This window comes from Ctenopharyngodon idella, chromosome 2, assembly GCF_019924925.1.
Source record: "Ctenopharyngodon idella isolate HZGC_01 chromosome 2, HZGC01, whole genome shotgun sequence".
NCBI classification, from domain to species: domain Eukaryota; kingdom Metazoa; phylum Chordata; class Actinopteri; order Cypriniformes; family Xenocyprididae; genus Ctenopharyngodon; species Ctenopharyngodon idella.
Window position 1 is genome coordinate 26,363,052 of NC_067221.1, and position 13,936 is coordinate 26,376,987.

General features: G+C 44.3%; 1 long non-coding RNA gene across 1 annotated transcript; it reads right to left on the minus strand.

Annotated features, from left to right (window-relative positions):
• Positions 1 to 1,233: 1,233 nt before the first annotated feature.
• Positions 1,234 to 7,058, minus strand: LOC127503765 (uncharacterized). The gene is made up of 2 exons (XR_007927196.1): positions 4,519 to 7,058; positions 1,234 to 2,437 (listed from the first exon to the last, which is right to left on the minus strand). It is a non-coding gene; the product is annotated as an uncharacterized LOC127503765 (long non-coding RNA).
• Positions 7,059 to 13,936: the final 6,878 nt, after the last annotated feature.

Sequence of the window (13,936 nt, forward strand, 5' to 3'; positions counted from 1 at the left end):
AGCTTAGGGTTTATACATGACACAAACAAGTAAAAATGTGTTAGCATCATGCTAGTAGCATATTAATTGTGTTAGCATCATGCTAGTAGCATGCTAATCATGTTAGCATCTTGCCAAAATCACGTTAGCAACATGCTAATTGTGTTAGCATCATGCTAGCAACATGCTAATTGTGTTAGCATCATGCTAGCAACATGCTAATCGTGTTAGCATCATGCTAGCAACATGCTAATCGTGTTAGCATCATGCTAGCAACATGCTAATCGTGTTACCATCATGCTAGCAACATGCTAATAATGTTAGCATCTTGTTAAAACATGGTAGCAACATGTTAATCATGTTAACATCTTGCTAAAAACATGTTAGCAACATGGTAATCATGCTAGCATAATGCTAGAGACTTGGGGCTGGGCTCTTTTGACTCGGCCAGCCAATAGGTAGTGACACAGCAACTTCATAGCCACGCCCTAGAAACCAATTACAGCACCCTAGCAACCGAGTGCCGAGTTTTGCCACTGCAAGCACCATTCACATTTTCTTCAGGAAATGTACATTCTAGTTATTAATGGTGCTTGCCTCTGGCAAAGCATCATTATTGTTCTCCTGCATACTTATTATTAATGGTGCTTGCCAAAGGCAAAGCATCATTATTGTTCTCCTGCATACTTATTATTATTATTATTAATGGTGCTTGCCAAAGGCAAAGCATCATTATTGTTCTCCTGCATACTTATTAATGGTGCTTGCCAAAGGCAAAGCATCATTATTGTTCTCCTGCATACTTATTAATGGTGCTTGCCAAAGGCAAAGCATCATTATTGTTCTCCTGCATACTTATTATTATTATTATTATTATTATTATTAATGGTGCTTGCCTCTGGCAAAGCATCATTATTGTTCTCCTGCATACTTATTATTATTAATGGTGCTTGCCTCTGGCAAAGCATCATTATTGTTCTCCTGCATACTTATTAATGGTGCTTGCCAAAGGCAAAGCATCATTATTGTTCTCCTGCATACTTATTATTATTAATGGTGCTTGCCTCTGGCAAAGCATCATTATTGTTCTCCTGCATACTTATTATTATTATTATTATTATTATTAATGGTGCTTGCCAAAGGCAAAGCATCATTATTGTTCTCCTGCATACTTATTATTATTATTAATGGTGCTTGCCTCTGGCAAAGCATCATTATTGTTCTCCTGCATACTTATTATTATTATTATTATTATTATTATTCTTCTTCTGGACAAAAACTTCGGCGCGTAACTTGTCCCGCAGTTTTTGTCCTAGACCCATGAATGAGGTGTCAAATCGACCGGCTCATTGAGGAGAGGTGTGCTATGACTTTTATAAGCGATCGGCCCAACGATGTTCGCACAGGGGGCGAAAAAGCGGCCAAAAAAGTCCCATTGACTTTCAATGGCGGAATGTTCAGAAATTTGAATCTCAACTGTCACTTTCTCACACACGCACACACACGCAGGGCCTTAGAACCCTTTCTCTCACTCACTCACATCTCTCACTATTGATCACAGTGTCATAGAGACAAGGGGGCGGGCTCATTTCACTCAGGCAACCAATCAGTCTCTCAGGATCAATGTGACGCTATGAAGCCACGCCCTAGCAACCATATAGAGCACCCTAGCAACAGGTTCCATAGACTTCCATTCAAAAAGGTCAAAGATAGTCCTTTGGATAGAAGTGTCATAGGAACATGAGGGTGGGCTCATTTGACTCGGGAGAGCAAACGGCCAATCACGAATCACCTTAAAGACTTCATAGCCACGCCCTAGCAACCATTTGGAGCACCCTAGCAACCCACAGCATAGAGCGATATCTTTAAATCTCAATATCATAGAGGCATGGGGGTTGATTTATATCATTCATACTGGCAAGCAGCCTTTGGAGTATCATCATTGGCAGCTGCCAAGCCACTCCCTAGCAACCAAACAGAGTACCCTAGCAACCGTTTTTCAAGACCTATATCTCTGCATCAGAACATCGTAGAGACATGGCGGTTGGCTTATATTGGCAAGCAGCCTTTGGTGTATCATCATTGGCAGCTGCTAAGCCACTCCCTAGCAACCAAACAGAGTACCCTAGCAACCGTTTAGCAAGACCTATATCTCTGCATCAGAGCATCGTAGAGACATGGCGGTTGGCTCTTTCGACTCATGCTAGCAAACTGGACTTCCAACCTGCTACACATTCTAGCAGTGAATAGCTACATGCTAATGGTGATTAGCTAAGTGCTAAAGTGGGCTAAGAACATGCTAAGAACTCTATAAAAACACCATAGTAACCATCTGTGACAACTACCAACCACCTAGTAACATCATAGCAACCACCCAGGTTACCATAGCAACTGCCTAGCAACCACCCATAACACCCTAGCAACCACCTAGCAACACCGTAGCAACTGCCCCAAGTACCTTACCAACTGCCTAACAACCGCCTAGCAACCACCCAGGTTACCATAGCAACCGCCTAGCAACCACCCAGAACACCCTAGCAACCGCCTAGCAACACCTTAGCAACCACCCCAAGTACCTTAGCAACTGCCTAGCAACCGCCTAGCAACCACCCAGGTTACCATAGCAACTGCCTAGCAACCACCCAGAACACCCTAGCAACCGCCTAGCAACACCTTAGCAACCACCCCAAGTACCTTAGCAACTGCCTAGCAACCGCCTAGCAACCACCCAGGTTACCATAGCAACCGCCTAGCAACCACCCAGAACACCCTAGCAACCGCCTAGCAACACCTTAGCAACCACCCCAAGTACCTTAGCAACCGCCTAGCAACACCTTAGCAACCACCCCAAGTACCTTAGCAACTGCCTAGCAACACCCTAGCAACCACCCAGGTTACCATAGTAACCGCCTAGCAACCACCCAGAACACCTTAGCAATTGCCTAGAAACACGCTAGCAACCGAGTGCTGAGTTTTGCCATTGCAAGCACCATTCACATTTTCTTCAGGAAATGTACATTCTAGTTAATGGTGCTTGCCAAAGGCAAAGCATCATTATTGTTCTCCTGCATACTTATTATTAATGGTGCTTGCCTCTGGCAAAGCATCATTATTGTTCTCCTGCATACTTATTAATGGTGCTTGCCAAAGGCAAAGCATCATTATTGTTCTCCTGCATACTTATTATTATTATTATTCTTCTTCTTCTTCTGGACAAAACTTCGGCGCGTAACTTGTCCCGCAGTTTTTGTCCTAGACCCATGAATGAGGTGTCAAATCGACCGGCTCATTGAGGAGAGGTGTGCTATGACTTTTATAAGCGATCGGGTGTACGATGTTCGCCCGGCGGGCGAAAAAGTAGCCGAAAAATCCCATTGACTTAACATTGCGACGAACTTTGACGAGTCATAGCTCCTAACAAGAATTTCGTAGAAACATGTGGGTTACAACGTTTGAAGAGGCTGACAGTCTCTGTCAGACCATACCTCAAAATGGGGTGTAAGTTGTACCCCTGGGGCGCAAGAGCTGCCCAAAGTTGCCCCATTGACTTACTATGGTGAAGCCGTGCCCATGAAACAGTGTGTTTTTCCTACTATGGTAAATTACATAGGGATTTTGTATTGAACATAACTCTGGATCACAGTGTCATAGAGACAAGGGGGTGGGCTCATTTCACTCAGGCAACCAATCAGTCTCTCAGGATCAATGTGACGCTATGAAGCCACGCCCTAGCAACCATATAGAGCACCATAGCAACAGGTTCCATAGACTTCCATTCAAAAAGATCAAAGATATTCCTTTGGATAGAAGTGTCATAGGAACATGAGGGTGGGCTCATTTGACTCGGGACAGCAAACGGCCAATCACGAATCACCTTCAAGACTTCATAGCCATGCCCTAGCAACCATTTAGAGCACCCTAGCAACCCAAAGCATAGAGGGATATCTTCAAATCTGAATATCATAGAGGCATGGGGGTTGGTTTATATCATTCATACTGGCAAGCAGCCTTTGGAGTATCATCACTGGCAGCTGCCAAGCCACTCCCTAGCAACCAAACAGAGTACCCTAGCAACCGTTTAGCAAGACCTATATCTCTGCATCAGAGCATCATAGGGACATGGCGGTTGGGTTATATTGGCAAGCAGCCTTTGGTGTATCATCATTGGCAGCTGCTAAGCCACTCCCTAGCAACCAAACAGAGTACCCTAGCAACCGTTTAGCAAGACCTATATCTCTGCATCAGAGCATCGTAGAGACATGGCGGTTGGCTCTTTTGACTCATGCTAGCAAACTGGACTTCCAACATGCTACACATGCTAGCAGTGAATAGCTACATGCTAATAGTGATTAGCGAAGTGCTAAAGTGTCTAAGAACATGCTAAGAACTCTATAAAAACACCATAGTAACCATCTGTGACAACTACCAACCACCTAGTAACATCATAGCAACCACCTAGGTTACCATAGCAACTGCCTAGCAACCACTCATAACACCCTAGCAACTGTCTAGCAACACCTTAGCAACTGCCCCAAGTACCTTACCAACTGCCTAGCAACCGCCTAGCAACCACCCAGGTTACCATAGCAACCGCCTAGCAACCACCCAGAACACCCTAGCAACCGCCTAGCAACACCTTAGCAACCGCCCCAAGTACCTTACCAACTGCCTAGCAACCGCCTAGCAACCACCCAGGTTACCATAGCAACCACCTAGCAACCACCCAGAACCCCTTAGCAATTGCCTAGAAACACCCTAGCAACCGAGTGCCGAGTTTTGCCACTGCAAGCACCATTCACATTTTCTTCAGGAAATGTACATTCTAGTTATTATTATTATTCTTCTTCTTCTGGACAAAACTTCGGCGCGTAACTTGTCCCGCAGTTTTTGTCCTAGACCCATGAATGAGGTGTCAAATCGACCGGCTCATTGAGGAGAGGTGTGCTATGACTTTTATAAGCGATCGGGTGTACGATGTTCGCCCGGCGGGCGAAAAAGTAGCCGAAAAATCCCATTGACTTAACATTGCGACGAACTTTGACGAGTCATAGCTCCTAACAAGAATTTCGTAGAAACATGTGGGTTACCACGTTTGAAGAGGCTGACAGTCTCTGTCAGACCATACCTCAAAATGGGGTGTAAGTTGTACCCCTGGGGCGCAAGAGCTGCCCAAAGTGGCCCCATAGACTTACTATGGTGAAGCCGTGCCCATGAAACAGTGTGTTTTTCCTACTATGGTAAATTACATAGGGATTTTGTATTGAACATCACTCTGGATCACAGTGTCATAGAGACAAGGGGGTGGGCTCATTTTACTCAGGCAACCAATCAGTCTCTCAGGATCATTGTGAAGCTATCAAGCCACGCCCTAGCAACCATATAGAGCACCATAGCAACAAGTTCCATAGACTTCCATTGAAAAAGATCAAAGGAATATCTTTGGATGGAAGTGTCATAGAAACATGAGGGTGGGCTCATTTAACTCGGTGCAGCATACGGCCAGTCACGAGTCACCTTCAAGACTTCATAGCCACGCCCTAGCAACCATTTAGAGCACCCTAGCAACCCAAAGCATAGAGGGATATCTTCAAATCTGAATATCATAGAGGCATGGTGGTTGGTTTATATCATTCATACTAGCAAGCAGCTTTGGAGTATCATCACTGGCAGCTGCTAAGCCACTCCCTAGCAACCAAATAGAGTACCCTAGCAACCATTTTGCAAGGCCTATTTCTCTGTATCAGAACATCGTAGAGACATGGGGGTTGGTTTATATTGGCAAGCAGCCTTTGGAGTATCATCATTGGCAGCTGCCAAGCCACTCCCTAGCAACCAAACAGAGTACCCTAGCAACCGTTTTGAAAGACCTATATCTCTGCATCAGAACATCGTAGAGACATGGCGGTTGGTTCTTTTTGACTCATGCTAGCAAACTGGACTTGCAACATGCTACACATGCTAGCAGTGAATAGCTACGTGCTAATAGCAATTAGCTTAGGTTTTATACATGACACAAACAAGTAAAAATGTGTTAGCATCATGCTAGTAGCATACTAATTGAGTTAGCATCATGCTAGTAGCATGCTAATCACGTTAGCATCATGCTAGCAAACATGCTAATCATGTTAGCATCTTGCCAAAATCACATTAGCAACATGCTAATCGTGTTAGCATCATGCTAGCAACATGCTAATTGTGTTAGCATCATGTTAGCAACATGCTAATTGTGTTAGCATCATGCAAGCAACATGCTAATTGTGTTAGCATCATGCTAGCAACATGCTAATTGTGTTAGCATCATCCTAGCAACATGCTAATCGTGTTACCATCATGCTAGCAACATGCTAATAATGTTAGCATCTTGTTAAAAACATGCTAGCAACATGTTAATCATGTTACCATCTTGCTAAAAACATGTTAGCAACATGGCAAGAATGCTAGCATCATGCTAGCAACATGCTAATCATGTTAGCATCTTGCTAAAAACATGCTAACAACATGCTAATTATGTTAGCATCATGCTAATCAAGAGTGCCGAGTATTGCCACTGCAAGCACCATTCACATTTTCTTCAGGAAATGTACATTCTAGTTATTATTATTCTTCTTCTTCTTCTGGACAAAACTTCGGCGCGTAACTTGTCCCGCAGTTTTTGTCCTAGACCCATGAATGAGGTGTCAAATCGACCGGCTCATTGAGGAGAGGTGTGCTATGACTTTTATAAGCGATCGGGTGTACGATGTTCGCCCGGCGGGCGAAAAAGTAGCCGAAAAATCCCATTGACTTAACATTGCGACGAACTTTGACGAGTCATAGCTCCTAACAAGAATTTCGTAGAAACATGTGGGTTACCACGTTTGAAGAGGCTGACAGTCTCTGTCAGACCATACCTCAAAATGGGGTGTAAGTTGTACCCCTGGGGCGCAAGAGCTGCCCAAAGTTGCCCCATTGACTTACTATGGTGAAGCCGTGCCCATGAAACAGTGTGTTTTTCCTACTATGGTAAATTACATAGGGATTTTGTATTGAACATAACTCTGGATCACAGTGTCATAGAGACAAGGGGGTGGGCTCATTTCACTCAGGCAACCAATCAGTCTCTCAGGATCATTGTGACGCTATGAAGCCACGCCCTAGCAACCATATAGAGCACCATAGCAACAGGTTCCATAGACTTCCATTCAAAAAGATCAAAGATATTCCTTTGGATAGAAGTGTCATAGGAACATGAGGGTGGGCTCATTTGACTCGGGACAGCAAACGGCCAATCACGAATCACCTTCAAGACTTCATAGCCATGCCCTAGCAACCATTTAGAGCACCCTAGCAACCCAAAGCATAGAGGGATATCTTCAAATCTGAATATCATAGAGGCATGGGGGTTGGTTTATATCATTCATACTGGCAAGCAGCCTTTGGAGTATCATCACTGGCAGCTGCCAAGCCACTCCCTAGCAACCAAACAGAGTACCCTAGCAACCGTTTAGCAAGACCTATATCTCTGCATCAGAGCATCATAGGGACATGGCGGTTGGGTTATATTGGCAAGCAGCCTTTGGTGTATCATCATTGGCAGCTGCTAAGCCACTCCCTAGCAACCAAACAGAGTACCCTAGCAACCGTTTAGCAAGACCTATATCTCTGCATCAGAGCATCGTAGAGACATGGCGGTTGGCTCTTTTGACTCATGCTAGCAAACTGGACTTCCAACATGCTACACATGCTAGCAGTGAATAGCTACATGCTAATAGTGATTAGCGAAGTGCTAAAGTGTCTAAGAACATGCTAAGAACTCTATAAAAACACCATAGTAACCATCTGTGACAACTACCAACCACCTAGTAACATCATAGCAACCACCTAGGTTACCATAGCAACTGCCTAGCAACCACTCATAACACCCTAGCAACTGTCTAGCAACACCTTAGCAACTGCCCCAAGTACCTTACCAACTGCCTAGCAACCGCCTAGCAACCACCCAGGTTACCATAGCAACCGCCTAGCAACCACCCAGAACACCCTAGCAACCGCCTAGCAACACCTTAGCAACCGCCCCAAGTACCTTACCAACTGCCTAGCAACCGCCTAGCAACCACCCAGGTTACCATAGCAACCACCTAGCAACCACCCAGAACCCCTTAGCAATTGCCTAGAAACACCCTAGCAACCGAGTGCCGAGTTTTGCCACTGCAAGCACCATTCACATTTTCTTCAGGAAATGTACATTCTAGTTAATGGTGCTTGCCAAAGGCAAAGCATCATTATTGTTCTCCTGCATACTTATTATTATTCTTCTTCTTCTTCTTCTTCTGGACAAAACTTCGGCGCGTAACTTGTCCCGCAGTTTTTGTCCTAGACCCATGAATGAGGTGTCAAATCGACCGGCTCATTGAGGAGAGGTGTGCTATGACTTTTATAAGCGATCGGGTGTACGATGTTCGCCCGGCGGGCGAAAAAGTAGCCGAAAAATCCCATTGACTTAACATTGCGACGAACTTTGACGAGTCATAGCTCCTAACAAGAATTTCGTAGAAACATGTGGGTTACAACGTTTGAAGAGGCTGACAGTCTCTGTCAGACCATACCTCAAAATGGGGTGTAAGTTGTACCCCTGGGGCGCAAGAGCTGCCCAAAGTTGCCCCATTGACTTACTATGGTGAAGCCGTGCCCATGAAACAGTGTGTTTTTCCTACTATGGTAAATTACATAGGGATTTTGTATTGAACATAACTCTGGATCACAGTGTCATAGAGACAAGGGGGTGGGCTCATTTCACTCAGGCAACCAATCAGTCTCTCAGGATCAATGTGACGCTATGAAGCCACGCCCTAGCAACCATATAGAGCACCATAGCAACAGGTTCCATAGACTTCCATTCAAAAAGATCAAAGATATTCCTTTGGATAGAAGTGTCATAGGAACATGAGGGTGGGCTCATTTGACTCGGGACAGCAAACGGCCAATCACGAATCACCTTCAAGACTTCATAGCCATGCCCTAGCAACCATTTAGAGCACCCTAGCAACCCAAAGCATAGAGGGATATCTTCAAATCTGAATATCATAGAGGCATGGGGGTTGGTTTATATCATTCATACTGGCAAGCAGCCTTTGGAGTATCATCACTGGCAGCTGCCAAGCCACTCCCTAGCAACCAAACAGAGTACCCTAGCAACCGTTTAGCAAGACCTATATCTCTGCATCAGAGCATCATAGGGACATGGCGGTTGGGTTATATTGGCAAGCAGCCTTTGGTGTATCATCATTGGCAGCTGCTAAGCCACTCCCTAGCAACCAAACAGAGTACCCTAGCAACCGTTTAGCAAGACCTATATCTCTGCATCAGAGCATCGTAGAGACATGGCGGTTGGCTCTTTTGACTCATGCTAGCAAACTGGACTTCCAACATGCTACACATGCTAGCAGTGAATAGCTACATGCTAATAGTGATTAGCGAAGTGCTAAAGTGTCTAAGAACATGCTAAGAACTCTATAAAAACACCATAGTAACCATCTGTGACAACTACCAACCACCTAGTAACATCATAGCAACCACCTAGGTTACCATAGCAACTGCCTAGCAACCACTCATAACACCCTAGCAACTGTCTAGCAACACCTTAGCAACTGCCCCAAGTACCTTACCAACTGCCTAGCAACCGCCTAGCAACCACCCAGGTTACCATAGCAACCGCCTAGCAACCACCCAGAACACCCTAGCAACCGCCTAGCAACACCTTAGCAACCGCCCCAAGTACCTTACCAACTGCCTAGCAACCGCCTAGCAACCACCCAGGTTACCATAGCAACCACCTAGCAACCACCCAGAACCCCTTAGCAATTGCCTAGAAACACCCTAGCAACCGAGTGCCGAGTTTTGCCACTGCAAGCACCATTCACATTTTCTTCAGGAAATGTACATTCTAGTATTGTAATTACTATTCACCTGAACAAAACTTTGGCGTGTAACTCGTCCCGCACCGTTTGTCGTAGACCCATAAATGAGGTGTCATATCGACCGGCTTAATGAGGAGAGGTGTGCTATGACTTTTCTAAGCGATCGGGTGTACGAAGTTGCACAGCGGACGAAAAAATCAGCTGAAAAAAGTCCCATAGACTTAACATTGGGACAAAATCTGTGAGATCATATCTTTGGATCAGAAGGTCATAGAGACTTGGGGCTGGGCTCTTTTGACTCGGCCAGCCAATAGGTAGTGACACAGCAACTTCATAGCCACGCCCTAGCAACCAATTACAGCACCCTAACAACTGAGTGGCGAGTTTTGCCACTGCAAGCACCATTCACATTTTCTTCAGGAAATGTACATTCTAGTTATTATTATTCTTCTTCTTCTTCTGGACAAAACTTCGGCGCGTAACTTGTCCCGCAGTTTTTGTCCTAGACCCATGAATGAGGTGTCAAATCGACCGGCTCATTGAGGAGAGGTGTGCTATGACTTTTATAAGCGATCGGGTGTACGATGTTCGCCCGGCGGGCGAAAAAGTAGCCGAAAAATCCCATTGACTTAACATTGCGACGAACTTTGACGAGTCATAGCTCCTAACAAGAATTTCGTAGAAACATGTGGGTTACCACGTTTGAAGAGGCTGACAGTCTCTGTCAGACCATACCTCAAAATGGGGTGTAAGTTGTACCCCTGGGGCGCAAGAGCTGCCCAAAGTGGCCCCATAGACTTACTATGGTGAAGCCGTGCCCATGAAACAGTGTGTTTTTCCTACTATGGGAAATTACATAGGGATTTTGTATTGAACATAACTCTGGATCACAGTGTCATAGAGACAAGGGGGTGGGCTCATTTTACTCAGGCAACCAATCAGTCTCTCAGGATCATTGTGAAGCTATCAAGCCACGCCCTAGCAACCATATAGAGCACCATAGCAACAAGTTCCATAGACTTCCATTGAAAAAGATCAAAGGAATATCTTTGGATGGAAGTGTCATAGAAACATGAGGGTGGGCTCATTTAACTCGGTGCAGCATACGGCCAGTCACGAGTCACCTTCAAGACTTCATAGCCACGCCCTAGCAACCATTTAGAGCACCCTAGCAACCCAAAGCATAGAGGGATATCTTCAAATCTGAATATCATAGAGGCATGGTGGTTGGTTTATATCATTCATACTAGCAAGCAGCTTTGGAGTATCATCACTGGCAGCTGCTAAGCCACTCCCTAGCAACCAAATAGAGTACCCTAGCAACCATTTTGCAAGGCCTATTTCTCTGTATCAGAACATCGTAGAGACATGGGGGTTGGTTTATATTGGCAAGCAGCCTTTGGAGTATCATCATTGGCAGCTGCCAAGCCACTCCCTAGCAACCAAACAGAGTACCCTAGCAACCGTTTTGAAAGACCTATATCTCTGCATCAGAACATTGTAGAGACATGGCGGTTGGTTCTTTTTTACTCATGCTAGCAAACTGGACTTGCAACATGCTACACATGCTAGCAGTGAATAGCTACGTGCTAATAGCAATTAGCTTAGGTTTTATACATGACACAAACAAGTAAAAATGTGTTAGCATCATGCTAGTAGCATACTAATTGAGTTAGCATCATGCTAGTAGCATGCTAATCACGTTAGCATCATGCTAGCAAACATGCTAATCATGTTAGCATCTTGCCAAAATCACATTAGCAACATGCTAATCGTGTTAGCATCATGCTAGCAACATGCTAATTGTGTTAGCATCATGTTAGCAACATGCTAATTGTGTTAGCATCATGCAAGCAACATGCTAATTGTGTTAGCATCATGCTAGCAACATGCTAATTGTGTTAGCATCATCCTAGCAACATGCTAATCGTGTTACCATCATGCTAGCAACATGCTAATAATGTTAGCATCTTGTTAAAAACATGCTAGCAACATGTTAATCATGTTAGCATCTTGCTAAAAACATGTTAGCAACATGGCAAGAATGCTAGCATCATGCTAGCAACATGCTAATCATGTTAGCATCTTGCTAAAAACATGCTAACAACATGCTAATTATGTTAGCATCATGCTAATCAAGAGTGCCGAGTATTGCCACTGCAAGCACCATTCACATTTTCTTCAGGAAATGTACATTCTAGTTAATGGTGCTTGCCAAAGGCAAAGCATCATTATTGTTCTCCTGCATACTTATTATTATTATTATTCTTCTTCTTCTGGACAAAACTTCGGCGCGTAACTTGTCCCGCAGTTTTTGTCCTAGACCCATGAATGAGGTGTCAAATCGACCGGCTCATTGAGGAGAGGTGTGCTATGACTTTTATAAGCGATCGGGTGTACGATGTTCGCCCGGCGGGCGAAAAAGTAGCCGAAAAATCCCATTGACTTAACATTGCGACGAACTTTGACGAGTCATAGCTCCTAACAAGAATTTCGTAGAAACATGTGGGTTACCACGTTTGAAGAGGCTGACAGTCTCTGTCAGACCATACCTCAAAATGGGGTGTAAGTTGTACCCCTGGGGCGCAAGAGCTGCCCAAAGTGGCCCCATAGACTTACTATGGTGAAGCCGTGCCCATGAAAACAGTGTGTTTTTCCTACTATGGTAAATTACATAGGGATTTTGTATTGAACATAACTCTGGATCACAGTGTCATAGAGACAAGGGGGTGGGCTCATTTTACTCAGGCAACCAATCAGTCTCTCAGGATCATTGTGAAGCTATCAAGCCACGCCCTAGCAACCATATAGAGCACCATAGCAACAAGTTCCATAGACTTCCATTGAAAAAGATCAAAGGAATATCTTTGGATGGAAGTGTCATAGAAACATGAGGGTGGGCTCATTTAACTCGGTGCAGCATACGGCCAGTCACGAGTCACCTTCAAGACTTCATAGCCACGCCCTAGCAACCATTTAGAGCACCCTAGCAACCCAAAGCATAGAGGGATATCTTCAAATCTGAATATCATAGAGGCATGGTGGTTGGTTTATATCATTCATACTAGCAAGCAGCTTTGGAGTATCATCACTGGCAGCTGCTAAGCCACTCCCTAGCAACCAAATAGAGTACCCTAGCAACCATTTTGCAAGGCCTATTTCTCTGTATCAGAACATCGTAGAGACATGGGGGTTGGTTTATATTGGCAAGCAGCCTTTGGAGTATCATCATTGGCAGCTGCCAAGCCACTCCCTAGCAACCAAACAGAGTACCCTAGCAACCGTTTTGAAAGACCTATATCTCTGCATCAGAACATCGTAGAGACATGGCGGTTGGTTCTTTTTTACTCATGCTAGCAAACTGGACTTGCAACATGCTACACATGCTAGCAGTGAATAGCTACGTGCTAATAGCAATTAGCTTAGGTTTTATACATGACACAAACAAGTAAAAATGTGTTAGCATCATGCTAGTAGCATACTAATTGAGTTAGCATCATGCTAGTAGCATGCTAATCACGTTAGCATCATGCTAGCAAACATGCTAATCATGTTAGCATCTTGCCAAAATCACATTAGCAACATGCTAATCGTGTTAGCATCATGCTAGCAACATGCTAATTGTGTTAGCATCATGTTAGCAACATGCTAATTGTGTTAGCATCATGCAAGCAACATGCTAATTGTGTTAGCATCATGCTAGCAACATGCTAATTGTGTTAGCATCATCCTAGCAACATGCTAATCGTGTTACCATCATGCTAGCAACATGCTAATAATGTTAGCATCTTGTTAAAAACATGCTAGCAACATGTTAATCATGTTAGCATCTTGCTAAAAACATGTTAGCAACATGGCAAGAATGCTAGCATCATGCTAGCAACATGCTAATCATGTTAGCATCTTGCTAAAAACATGCTAACAACATGCTAATTATGTTAGCATCATGCTAATCAAGAGTGCCGAGTTTTGCCACTGCAAGCACCATTCACATTTTCTTCAGGAAATGTACATTCTAGTTAATGGTGCTTGCCAAAGGCAAAGCATCATTATTGTTCTCC